Source organism: Malus sylvestris, chromosome 5, assembly GCF_916048215.2.
Source record: "Malus sylvestris chromosome 5, drMalSylv7.2, whole genome shotgun sequence".
Taxonomy (NCBI): domain Eukaryota; kingdom Viridiplantae; phylum Streptophyta; class Magnoliopsida; order Rosales; family Rosaceae; genus Malus; species Malus sylvestris.
The window spans coordinates 37,964,379-37,978,834 of NC_062264.1; positions in this window are offsets into that span (position 1 = coordinate 37,964,379).

Sequence of the window (14,456 nt, forward strand, 5' to 3'; positions counted from 1 at the left end):
AAGATGGAATGGATGACTAAAGGAAGAAGAGATTGCTAGATGTCCCCTCCTTTAGTGGCCGGCCTCCTTAGAAGAAAATGGAGAAAATGTTTCACCCAATTTCAACAAGAAAAACCCTAATTTGAAAATAGCTATAAAGTGGCTTTTATAACCTTTTCTTTGGTGAGTGGCAAACTTGCAATTAAGCAAACTTTGCCCATTCACCTTAATGGCCGGCCCTCCTTGGTGTTATTGGGCTATTTGCCCATTTTGTTTTAGTTGTCATACAACTTGAACATAATGGGCCTTTTGGACCAAAACGCTTTTGGGCCCCGAAACCCAAAACCAACAAATATGCCCAATACGAACCTTTCGTAAAATTAATTAACTAATTAACTAATCTTGACCATTCTTCAATTAAACCATTTAATGGCTTATCCATTTCATATAATTTCTTCACATACATCCTTACTCGGTGTACGATCCATTAGGTTCCAATTAGCGAGGCAGTGGGCGATGTTACTCTTAACTATCGATTTGTGAATTGAAACTTCATTTCAATTCTCCCTTTAATGATTAGTGTTACCTAATCATTTGGGCTTCCACAAACCATGAGTGACACCTAGCAGTATGTCATGGTTACCCAAGCTAAGTAGAATTGGTTGGAGAACCTATCCAGTTACAACTACAATGCAATACGGTCCTTCTCTAATACAATACTCTTAATCACATTGTTTAAGTGATAGTTTGTTTCATGTCTACTATCCAATGTGATACTTTCCTATATGATTCCCTTGAATATGATTTGGAACAAACTTCCTAAGTCATATTCATTTGCTTTGGCCAAAGACTTTAGAATCATATCTTAGAGTATTCTCCCTCCACCATGGAAGGTTAGAGATCCCTTGTTGTGCATTCATATGCCTACATGACTAGATAGCTTGACCCCAACAATGCCGTGGACACTCCTATGGAATGTCGTTTGACATGATCAAAGATCAAGGACCTAACCATTAGACATCTATGATGCCTCAGGTCAAAGGACTACTTTGCATATTGTAACTTTAGAGTTCATACATGACATGTATGTTCGAACTCTCTTTTGATCGTAGTTCAGTGTACTCGATTACTCTTTCGAGCACCTATGTGTTTGTCTTAGTGTCCAACACCAAATGACTTGAGACTAGTCATACTCACGCTTGAGTCAACACAACACATACTAACCTTAGCGGATTGTCAATGCCCAATTGGCAATCCTATGGCTAGGAACGTTTTAGGAATGAACATAAGAGAAAGGTCTCGATAATCTAACTCACTTAGATCACTTATCTCTTAGAACATATACATTCCTTGGATTCTCTTATTGCTTAAACACATGATACAATAAATAGTGATTAACAATAAGATTTGCCCTTCATTAAACATATAAAAGTTTAATACATTAAGTATTCCAAAAAACTATTACATCAAATGAGTGGCTTTGTGGGCATACTTCCAACACAACGCTCATGTATTACATAAATTCTATACGTAGCGTGCGACTTAACGAAAATTGAAATGAGTTGGAAAAGTCATCAAATAGGACACGTGTCAACACCTGGCAGAAACAACTTATTTCATCTGGGATATTATATTCAAAATTAGGCCTTGGAAAATTCTATAAATACAAGCCCATTTCATTCATTTAAGGACCAATTCATATTACACCTTGAAGCCCTGAAGCTCTGAAACTCCGAAGCTCTCAAGCATCCAGGTTCCTGAAGAATCAAGAAAGCGTTCTTCGTTCATCGTTCATCGTTCATCCTAAGATCAAGCCCCAACGGCCCTTTGGATCAACAATCATCCACCAATTCAAGATCAAGCCCCAACGGCCCTTGAAGAACTTCCACCAATTCAAGATCAAGCCCCGACGGCCCTTGAAGAAAGCACCATCGTTCATCATCCGTTCATCCAAGATCAAGCCCCAACGGCCCTTTGGATCAACAAACATCGACAAATCCACACACATCCAACCGTTCTTCAAGATTAAGCCCAAAAGCCCTTGAAGATCCGTTCATCACTATTCTTCAAGATCAAGCCCAAAAGCCCTTGAAGATCCGTTCATCACTATTCTTCAAGATCAAGCCCCAACGGCTCCTTGAAGATCCGCTCAAATCCACCTTCAAAGATCAAGCCCACGGCCCTTTGAAGAAACTTCCAACAGTTCATCCAAGATCAAGCATCAACGGCCCATGGATCAACAAAACATCCACCAATCAACACCTTACGGAGATCGAATCAGATGATCAAAATAGAGAGAGATTGTAACCCAAAATCATCAAATATAAATATTTGTTTGTGCACGTTGTTCTTGTCTCTTTCGTTTCAGGAATTTTCCGTGTTCACAAATTGGCACGCCCAGAGGGACAATCTCTACCTCTCATCTCTTTCTTCGTTCAAGGAATCCAAACACACCTCAAAGTCAATGGCATCAAGCAAGGGACAAGCCGTTCTCGCAACCACTAAGGGAAGGATCCTAAGCACTTTTGCCGCAAACGGACAATCCATTGGCGCCACAACCGCTCCTCAACATGCCACTTCAAAGTTGGTGCCGCTAAAAGAGCAAGGGGAGCATCAAAGGTGTGAGTCTGTCATCAACATGACCTCGCTGGAGGCACCGAAGCATGCTGCTGAGGCACACAAAATGACATCCCAAAGCAGCCAACGACGTTCTTCATCAGTATCCTGGATGTCTAAAGGAAAGTCACGTCTATTGGTCGCACAAGTCATGACTATCGGTGTTACCTCCGTTGAAGAACAACTGGCTCAAATGAATGAAGCGATCGCAAGGCTAACACGGATTGTTGAAGAAAAAGACTTGCAAATCGCTGCACTCGTCAGCCGACTGGAGCCACAAGACGACGAGAACCCCGACCCAAAGAATGATCCACTAAAGAGAAGAGATGACGAAGAAGATGAGCCTCAGGTGGAGAAAAACGATGTGAAGCCGAAGCCAGACCAAGCAGCGGCACTCATGGGATCTCTTTCTATCCAGCAGTTGCAAGAGATGATCACCAACACCATCAAGGCACAGTACGAAGAGAGCTCAAATACCTCCGGGTTGTACTCAAAGCCGTATTTAAAGAAGATCGACGCCTTAAGGATGCCGAGGGGTTATCAACCACCAAAGTTCATGCAATTTGATGGAAAGGGAAACCCAAAACAGCACGTTGCCCACTTCGTTGAAACTTGCAACAACGCAGGAACCGAAAGGGATTACCTCGCCAAGCAGTTTGTGCGCTCGCTGAAAGGAAACGCCTTTGAGTGGTACACAGACCTAGAGCCTGAGTCCATCAACAACTGGGAACAATTAGAGCGGGAATTCCTCAACCGCTTCTATAGCACCCGCCGCACTGTGAGTATGCTAGAGCTAACGAGCACAAAGCAGTGGAAGGACGAGCCAGTCATTGACTACATCAACAGATGGCGCACTCTAAGCCTCGACTGTAAAGACAGGCTCTCGGAAACCTCTTCAATCGAGATGTGCATCCAAGGCATGCAATGGGGTTTGCAATACATCCTTCAAAGCATTAAACCGCGGACCTTCGAGGAATTGGCCACTCACGCCCATGACATGGAGTTGAGCATCGCCCATCATGGGAAGAAAGAAGCGATCGCCGACTACAAGAACGACAAAGTTCTTGGGACAAAGGTGGAAAAGGCTGCATGGAAACCCACCAAGGAAGCGATGACGGTCAACACATCTCCCGTCAAAATATCCACACGAGGCAATGCGATTCAAACCGAAGCTTTTCGTGATCAAGAGATGCGTAGACGCACTTTGAAGGAGCTTGAGGAGAAGACTTATCCATTCCCCGACTCTGATGTGGTTGCCATGTTAGAAGACTTGCTGGAAAAGAAGGTGATTGGTTTGCCTGAGTGCAAACGGCCAGAAGAGATGAATCGCACCGACAGTCCAAGGTACTGTAAATTCCACCGCTTCATCAGTCATCCGACAGAAAAATGTTTCGTGCTGAAAGATCTCATCATGAAGCTGGCTCAGAAAGGAATCATCGAGCTAGATCTTGACGAAGTGGCGAAGTCAAACTATACCACCTTCACTTCTGGCTCTTCCGACTCAAAGTTTTCACCTCAACCGCTGGGGGCATCGTCCAAGACAAGCAAAATTGAAGGATGGACTCAAGTCACTCCTAAGAAATTGCACAAGAAGCATACATCTCCTCCACAAGTCCGCCAATCGGAAAGGGGGCAAAGCAGCTCTTGTCAACCTTCAAAGCAACGTGAACGTGTTGAAAATGAAGAAATTTCGACATATAGATCGTCCATCCCCATCACGATGCGTGATATCTTTCCTGAAGACTTCTTCAACTACTCAGTCAAGGCTCCTTGCTATGAAGATTGCGAGGAACGACTCTCTCAGATCGCTTGACGAACCAACGCTCCTGGTCTGCACGAGCATAAAAGGCAACACCAACGCTCCTCGCCTACACGAGCCTAAACTGCATGGCACAACACTCCTGGTCTGCACGAGCATAAAAGGCAACACCAACGCTCCTCGCCTACACGAGCCTAAACTGCATGGCACAACGCTCCTGGTCTGCACGAGCATAAAAGGCAACACCAACGCTCCTTGCCTGCACGAGCTGAAACTGCAACACGGCACCAAACGCTCCTTGCCTGCATGAGCTGAAACTGCAAATGGCACAAAAAAAAAAATACCAAAAAAAAATATGTATGTATTTGAACTACGTTTTGACTTGATCTTTTCGTTGGAAGGGTACGTAGGCAGCTCGAGCATTCAATTTCGAGTTCAGTCACATCAAAAAATAAATAAATAAATAAATAAGATTTTATTGAATATTTGACTATTGAGAGTATATTTTTATTACAAATACAAACATTTTCTTTATGAAAAAAAAAAAGGGCGGCCCATCTTTCTAAATCCCAATAAGCCCAGCTCTCAAAACCCACTTCGGGTTTTCTCCTCCAACCAAACCCTTCTCCATTCCAGTCACCGACTCAAGCGCCGTCTCCTCCTCCGGTAAATTTACCGCGCTCTCGATGATCAGTCTAAGATCCGTCGTCGCTCACAGATCCCACACACGCATTTTAAGATAACGTTGAAAATACCAACCACCACCTCTCTCTCCCTCTGTCTCTCTTCTGGCGGCGCGTTCAATTCACTTGCAGCAGCACTATGGGACAGTCCTCTTCGCTTCCTGAGGCTCCGGCGGAGCACAGCTTCAGAGAAATTTCAACAAGCCGACGGTTCAGCTTCAAAACGGTGGCGATTGCTTCATCATCGACCGACGAAGACTCCGAGTTGTACGGGGAAGTCATTCAGGGCCCTGACTACACGTCTGATCTTCCCGACGAGTGTCTGGCGAGTATTTTCCATTTCCTCTGCGCCGATGACCGGAAACGGAGCTCGCTCGTCTGCCACCAGTGGCTGAGAGTCGACGGACAGAGCCGGCACCGCCTCTCTCAACGCCCAGGCTGGGCTTCTTCCTTTCCTGCCTGCTCTCTTCGCCCGCTTCGACTCGGTCACGAAGCTTGCGCTTCGATGCGATCGCAAATCGATCAGCCTGGACGACGACGCTTTGGTCCTGATCTCAATTCGCTCCATCGCGCCGACACCAAGCTCAACCCAACCAACCGACATCAACATCCTCGATCTCCCTCTCTCTCTCTCTCTCTTCCCCTTCTCCAGATCATCAAGAACAACCAATGAAAACAAGCAAGATACTTATTATGGGATACTCCTTGCAAATACAAAGAAAGACAGCTCACCGCAGATGAGAGGCACTGATCTGATCATGAAGCCCATCTCCAATTCTAAAGTTTCCAATAGAAGCAGCTCCATGGAGGCAGCCACACAGAAGCAAGGGTTCTCAACGATCAGATTTCAAGCAACAAGAAGAACCTATAAAAGCTCCAAATTCATCATCTTCAGTATATGGTGAAATGAAAAAAAAAGGCTGGCAGATATTGAGTTCAAAAAATCAGGAAATGATCTCAGAGCTCTTAAGCAAATACTTGAAGCGATGCAGAAGACGAAAGGAATGATAGATACAGGAAAGGATCACGCCTCAAATTTTGCATCTCAAACAAGCAACGAAAGCATTTCTTTAGACAGCACGGTATCAGCAAGCCAGAGATATCTACAAAGTAACATATCAGTTCCTGCCACGGCCAAGGGTTCCCAATCTCCAAAGAGTTATAAATCACCCACCTTTTCAACTAAAAATCTGACAGAGGAAGAGGAAGCCATGGCCACCCAACAACCCATCTCGAAGAAGACGGCTTGCGTCGTTGGCAGAACCGGGTTCGTGGCGTCTCTGCTGGTCAAGCTGCTACTCCAGAAGGGCTACGCCGTCAGAACCACCGTCAGAGACCCTGACAACCACAAGAAGGTCTCCCACCTCACGGCACTACAAGAGTTGAGCCTCCCGCATCTCTTCCTTGCCGTTGAAGTAAACCAAGTCGCCATCTCCGCCGCTTAAGCCGTTCATAGTGATCAGCCTGCTGTCAACTCCTCATCTCCGACCGCATCGGCAACATCAGCACGGGCAGTGCACTTCTGGACTCAAAGTTCAGCAACAGCGGCGGCACCGGCAGCTTCGAGGTCGAGTCTCGGAAGTTCCCTTCCTCCAAGTACAAAAGCGTGGTCCTACAGCCAAACGGACGCTAGGGCCCACAACGTTGCTGCACAACGCTTCCGTCGCCACAACGCCGGCATCAACTTCGAGTCTTCATCTGCCGAACCCAGCTTCCGGTCTTAGCACTCCGCCTCGCCAAGTCCACCTTCATCACTGCAGGATCGTTCCCAAGCAGAAGCTGGTCCCCGCAAAGGTTCGAGGTAAGGATGTACTTGTGAATGCATGGGGCAGCCCAATCTCAAACGCCATCGAGTGGGACTCCTTCTCCGTCATCTCCTGCTACTTCCAAAGCTGCACCGCTCCTCTCTGCCCATCTTTCACCGCAGCGCCTGGCCTCCCTCGAGCTCGTCACTATGACCACCATGATAGCAAAGAACTTCAACGACCGTCGTCAAACGACTAGCCGGTCGTGAAGCTCGAAGCACCATCTTCTCGGCCTCCTTGCTCCGCTCCCTGCAAATTCCTCTACCCATCACCTAAATTTATACAGAAAAAAAAATATAATAATAATTATAAGAAAGAAAGAAAAAGAAGGGATGGTGCATCTGGCACCACGTGAAAAAAGAAAAGAAAAGGGGAATGGTGGATCAGCACCATGTGAAAGCAGACCAAAAAAAATAAAATAAATAAAAATAAATAAAAAGGGAAGGTGGATTCTTGGTGGCTAGCACCATGCAAAAAAAAACAAAGTGAAAATGGGTTTGGGATGGTGGATCACTCCACGTGAAAGAAAAAAAAAATATATATATATATATATGTATGTATGTATGTATGTATGTGTATATATAAATGTGTGTGTATATAATATATACAGCAAAAAAAAAACATTAAGAGAAATAAAAGTCCATTTTATTTGTTTTTTCTCGAAATTTTACATAAAATTGCATTCTACATACCAAAAAAAAATTTACAAATGTGCAAACAAACGGGAGGGAGTCTTTATTGCTCAGGTGGTGTCTCAGTACTCGGTGGAGCTCTAGGAAAAAGAGACGTCGGAGGTTGACTATTTGAAGTCACACCACTCGGCGGAACTCCAGGAAGAAGAGGAGCCAAAGGTTGATCATTTGGAGCTTCGTTACGCGGTATAGCCCCAGAAGACGAAGGCAAATGCTGCTGGAACAAACCCACAAACCTCTGATGATCAAGTAAAATCTGACCATCAGATTCCTGCATTTGGTCAATTTTCCTCTTCATGTTTGTGGCATAGTTGTGTGCGAGCTTGTGCAACTGTTTATTCTCATGCTTGAGCCCTCTAATCTCCTGTTTGAGACTCATCACTTCAGCCGCCAACGATTCAACTTGACGGGTTCGAGCAAATAGGCGTTGGGCCACGTTGGACACAGAACCCGCACATTGCACACTAAGAGCCAGAAACTCCTTAACAGCCAACTCATCAGACCGCCTGGAAAGTAGTCTGTTATCTTTAGGAGTGACAAGGTTCCGGGCCACCACCGCAGCGGTCATATCATTCTTCATCACTGAATCCCCAACGGTAAGAGGACCAGTAGGGGATATGAAGGATGGGCGCCATATGTTGTCTGGAGAAGAAGGGAATGCCTCTTCACCAAGGTTCAAATCAAAACGACGGTCAGATGGACCAGACATTTTCAAAGTGTTGAAGAAAGAAGAGGTCGGACGAATCAAGATCTTAGAAGTGCAAGAAGGGAGTTTTCACAAGTAAAATTCAAGTGTGCTTTGAAACGAACAACGTGCCTCTATAAAAAATCAGCACTCAACGGGATTTCAAAGATCGAAGAGGCGAGCTCAGAATTCGAAGAGGCCATTCAAAAATCGAAGAGGCAAGCTCAGAAATCGGAGAAGCATCTTGCTTTTCCAGACGCGTCAGCACCCATCACACGCAAACTCAACTTTGCGGAAATCACGGGTAATTTGTCGAAGCGCCGATCCTAGTTATCGAAGAGGCGCCAGTCTTTTTCAGCCGCGTCAACACCTGTCACATGCACACTCAGCTTGGTAGAAATTACGGACAATTTGTCGAAGATTTCTGATAAAGAAGAAAGCACGTGAAGCCATACTGATCAATCACGCATTGGTTATTGACACGAGTGAAAGAGCAGTACCTCTACAGGTATCAAGGAACCCCATATAACTGTCCACATTCACCCTCCATAGCAAGGCAGACATACAGAGCCTTTCTTCATCTCCAAAAAATGCTTTCCCAACAAAGCCTCTCGAGTCATTCAATGTTCCTTATTCCTTGGGGTACCTCTGCAAGCCAATGACTCCAAAGCAAAAGTATCTCATAACACCAGGGTAGAAAGCAAGAGTATCTCATATCATGCGTTCTCCCTGTCCTTTCCTTTGTCCTTGTTCTTACCTACAAAGACAAGGATAAAGAAAACAATATGCCGGAACTTCCACTCAAACTCGGGTAAGGAACCGACTGCTTGGGACCCTTCCCTGATTGCCTACCTAGCACTGCTCTCGAGTACTCGTTTCCCACTGATGTTGTACTTCCAAAGAAGCTGCCACATCTGCCTGGAGAACAGATAAGGCAAGTGAAAATGATACCTTGCAGCATGTGGAGACAAGGTGCAGAAGGAACAAGCAGAGAAGAATGCAGTCTGCACAGTCAACTCAGCAGAAGGAGTCCGAGCTGAAGAACTAGAGAAGCTGCCATATCTGCCTGAAGAAACAAGCAGAGAAGAATGCAGCATTCACAGTCAACTCGGCAGAAAGAGTATGAGATGAAGAACTCGTTTTGACCCTCAAATTCTTGGGTCGACTTACTAGGCGTTGTGAGCTGCATGTGTCGATTCACCACCCTTGAATCGAATCCTTAAAGATCAAGTCACCAACTGGAAGAAGAGCCCATCAATCTTGAAGATCATACCGTTGACCAAACTGCTCGGGTGTGAATTAGAAAGATTGAACAAAGCAACAAGTCGTCACCTTCACCTCATGCCTGCTTATCATGTGTTCGACTTAACCTTCAAGAATCAAGCATCAAGCATCAACGGCCCTTGAAGAAGTTTTCAGCCAAATTCAAGATCAAGCCTCGACGGCCCTTGAAGAAATCACAAGTTTGATTCAAGATTAAGTGTCTACCACCCTTGAATCAAAACCTAGTTCAAGAATAAGCTGTGGAAAATCAACAATTGGAGGAATCCAGAAAATCCTCCAACCCAGTTCAAGATCAAAGCTGTGGAAAGCCAACAAGCGCAACAAAATATGTGCCGATTCACCCACTACCAAAGCCAAAGATCATCTACCACATGAAGCTCCTTGTGGTCCAATTTCAACCTTCAAGATCAAGCCTCGATGGCCCTTGAAGAAATTTCAAACAAAAGTTCAAGAACAAGCCTCAACGGCCCTTGAAGAAATCTCAAGCCTAATTCAAGATCAAGCCTTAACGGCCCTTGAAGAAGTCTCCAGCCCAATTCAAGATCAAGCCTCGACGGCCCTTGGATCGACGTCTACAGTAAGGGACTTCAAAACGCATCTCCTACACGTGACAAGCACATGTATATGACGCGCCTTGAAGTGGGGGCATTTGTAGACATCGAAATTTCGGTAAATAAATGTTGACCGATAAATTAAAGTGTCAACGCTCATGTATTACATAAATTCTACACGTAGCGTGCGACTCAACGAAAATTGAAATGAGTTGGAAAAGTCATCAAATAGGACACGTGTCAACACCTGGCAGAAACAACTTATTTCATCTGGGATATTATATTCAAAATTAGGCCTTGGAAAATTCTATAAATACAAGCTCATTTCATTCATTTAAGGACCAATTCATATTATACCTTGAAGCCCTGAAGCTCTGAAACTCCGAAGCTCTCAAGCATCCAGGTTCCCGAAGAATCAAGAAAGCGTTCTTCGTTCATCGTTCATCGTTCATCCTAAGATCAAGCCCCAACGGCCCTTTGGATCAACAATCATCCACCAAATCAAGATCAAGCCCCAACGGCCCTTGAAGAACTTCCACCAATTCAAGATCAAGCCCCGACGGCCCTTGAAGAAAGCACCATCGTTCATCATCCGTTCATCCAAGATCAAGCCCCAACGGCCCTTTAGATCAACAAACATCGACAAATCCACACACATCCAACCGTTCTTCAAGATTAAGCCCAAAAGCCCTTGAAGATCCGTTTATCACTATTCTTCAAGATCAAGCCCAAAAGCCCTTGAAGATCCGTTCATCACTATTCTTCAAGATCAAGCCCCAACGGCTCCTTGAAGATCCGCTCAAATCCACCTTCAAAGATCAAGCCCACGGTCCTTTGAAGAAACTTCCAACAGTTCATCCAAGATCAAGCATCAACGGCCCTTGGATCAACAAAACATCCACCAATCAACACCTTACGGAGATCGAATCAGATGATCAAAATAGAGAGAGATTGTAACCCAAAATCATCAAATATAAATATTTGTTTGTGCACGTTGTTCTTGTCTCTTTCGTTTCAGGAATTTTCCGTGTTCACAATGACATTATAAAAAACCTTAAACCCTTTACTGGAACAAACCTCAAAAATGGCCACTAATTGTTCTGGATGGGACACACCAATTTTTACCATGAGAAAAAAACAACTCCAAACCCAAATTAAGCATTGATAAATCGTATTTACTGAAAAGAAATTTTTTTTGAAAGGGAAGCTTACCAGTGTTAGCAAAGTTAAATTCAGTGTAAGAAAGTGAAAGAATATTGACATAAACGTAGTAATGGGATTGATCATGGATTCAGTATGTTATTTTGTATCAATTCAAATGGATGAAAAATATTAAGGGAACTATAGGTCACAGTTTGGAGTACGCAAAAGTACAACTTCAAATTTTCAACATGCTCAGTAGATCTCTAAATTTCAAAAAGTGTACAAATTGAAACTAATAGAGCTATTTCTAACTTTCCAAACGTATTTAAATTGAAACTAATAGATCTTTCTTCTGTGTTAATTTAAGAATTGAAACTAATTTAACTCTTTTGGATATTGATACTTTAATATTTGCGACAAAAAATGAATCCATATCTTTCTTAGAGCACGAAATTGGAGCTAACACCAAAAAAAAAATGTATCAAATTAACAATATGCAATCAATTAACAATTTCATAACAAAACAACTAAAAAGTCAGACGCAAAGAACACAGATTTTATTCGCTTTTGCATACCAATTAAGAAAAAATCATATGATAAAATTCAAAACCCGCATAAACAAAAAATTCTATTAAACTGAAATCTCACCCTGGGAATAAAGCATGCTTACAGAAACTTTCCTTTATGTTGAGATTGATTCCGGCAGTTAATGAAGTTGCAGTGCTTTCTTTGTTTTGGGAGCCATTCATACCTGAAGAAACATGTAAGTATCAAATTCCTTCACAAAATGAGTTTTCACATAATCTGAAAAAGGTCTTTTAATCACAATCTTAAGAAACAGAACAACCAATATATACACAATGACAAAGCTTAATCAAATGAAAAATGTAACCACAGTAGACCAAACAAATGTAACCTTTTGAATAAAGTATTTTTAAATCATTCGCTGCAAAAGCAGGAAAAACAAATGGCAAACACGGTTAGTTTTGGATTAGGTTTAGAATATAATTCAAAATCTCATCTGTAACCTTGTTTCCATCTTGATCAGCGGCAGTTAAAACCGATTTTAAAACCTAATCACATAATCAGTTTCTAGCTCGAACAAAAAAGGACAGTTTTTACAGCGATAAAAAAGTCCGTAATAAAAGGATTTTTACCATCCATGAACCAGCCACTATCCGAAGATGTGTATGCTTTCGTAACAATAAGGTTGAGATCAGTAAGTACTTCTACAACTTCCAGAAGTATTCCATGTTTGTTTGCTCTGTTATTATTTACAATCCTAAGAGAAACAATATTGGATGAAGATGTGTAAGTTTGAACAAGGGAGATGGTAAATAATTGAAGTGATTTTGAGGAATTTAAGGTATGATTTATGCATATAGCTTGGTAGGTTCATTCTCCGCATGAGTTTCTCATACTCATCATCCATGTCATGCGAAAAGCTTATACTAACTTTTGCAGAAAGTCACCTAAAAAAATAAAAAATAAAATTAGACAAAAGGTTAAAGAGAACAAAAAAACTAATTGGAGAGATGAACAGAACCATTGTAACCAATCGGAAAATGACTGTTAAATGTCACTCAAAAAAAAAAAAAACAAAAGAAGAGAGAGAGAGAGAGAGAGAGAGAGAGAGAGAGAAATTTCAATTGGGATAAAAATCCCAACTTTCTCAGAGAACTATCTCATAACATACAAAATACCATTGTTTAAGAGTTAGTTGTAATTGCAAAATTTAATTGGAAGCTATACAGAGAAATGTATAATATTTGAATACGGACATACCATTCTGAATATTGTGTGAAATCTACTACTCCAAGCATTCATATTTGTTCTCCAAAGTGCCTATTAACTGTAAGAAACATTTTTGCAGGAGTATGTAAGAATGAACATTCAAGTAAAAAAGTATAGTGAAAAATCATTTGTAAATCGACACAAACACATGTGGAGGTAGAAAAAAGATTAGGATACCGTACACTTTGCGTTGTTGCATGTTAAAAAGTGTAATTGCTGTAAAAAGCCGCAGGAGTCTATGAGTGACTTTGACGGTGTTTTATGTGTTTCTTTGAAAAAATGTTTGACCCTTACTTATAAAATTTCTATTATGGTCATGAAAGGTTTTTTCAAAACAATTTGTTGATTGATCCAGTGTGTTAACAACGTTTTTCCCTTTTTATCCTTTGTTGATTGAAAAGAACATGAAAACTAATGAAAAATGATTTCATTAAAGTAAATAGTACTATGATAAAAGTACTGTAGAATGGGATGAGTGGTATTGGCCATCCACACGTTGAATGGCTTATAATATTACCACGGTTTTGGATTTCTAAGCAAGAAAAATTAAAATATGATTTTTTTCTTAAAAAATAGTGGGCCTCCTGCACAATACTCTCCTGCAGCGTTCCTCCCTCCTTCCTTCACCACGCACCAACAATAAAATTCCCTGTAACTAAATAAAGCAACATCTCCCCAAAACAACCGAAAACCCATCACTCTCTGCCGCCAAATCTCTCTGTCGCCAACTCCATCCCCAAACCAGCCCAAAACTCATCATCACTCCCGATTCTGTGTCATCTCACCGAATTTCACATGGCTCAGCCGCCTTTCCCCCAATTTCAAACCCTCAGACACACATATACATTACCTTCAATCTGTGTTGTTCGATTTTGTTGATGGGGATCCAGGTCGAAGATCCGAGACCAAAATTTTTGGTGCCCGTTTTCGCTGGAAACCATGGCTCATCTGGCGAGCCACATCCAAAACTACGAGGTCCGATTCCTCCCCGAGTTCTTTGACTCTCGCTCAAATTGGACGGATTTTCGAGTGGAACTGTTCGCCATGGCCTGCAGCAACGCCGCGGCCGAGTTGCTTGGGGAGGCTGAGTTGGACGCATCACAAAAGAGAAAGAAAGAGAGATGGCTTTTTCCATTCTATTTCTCCAGGACGGCTTGCTGGCGATAGAATGGGTGTTGTCCCTGCGTCAGATTTTCCTTTAGTGCACAACAGATTTGGAAAGTAATCAAAGAGAACAAGGACTTGGATTTTCGTATGCATATAATATATAATACACATACTGTAATTTAATTAGGTTGTGGTTGCTACGGTTCGGTGTGAAGAGATTGCCAACCAGAAATTCAAACAGTTGGTCCACGATGAGGTTTGTGGTCATTTATCTCCACATATGAGGTAGTGCTCTGATAATGTATCAAAGTCTTGGTTATTCAAAGACTTTCTTCGTCTTTAAGCGGTCCTGTAGAGG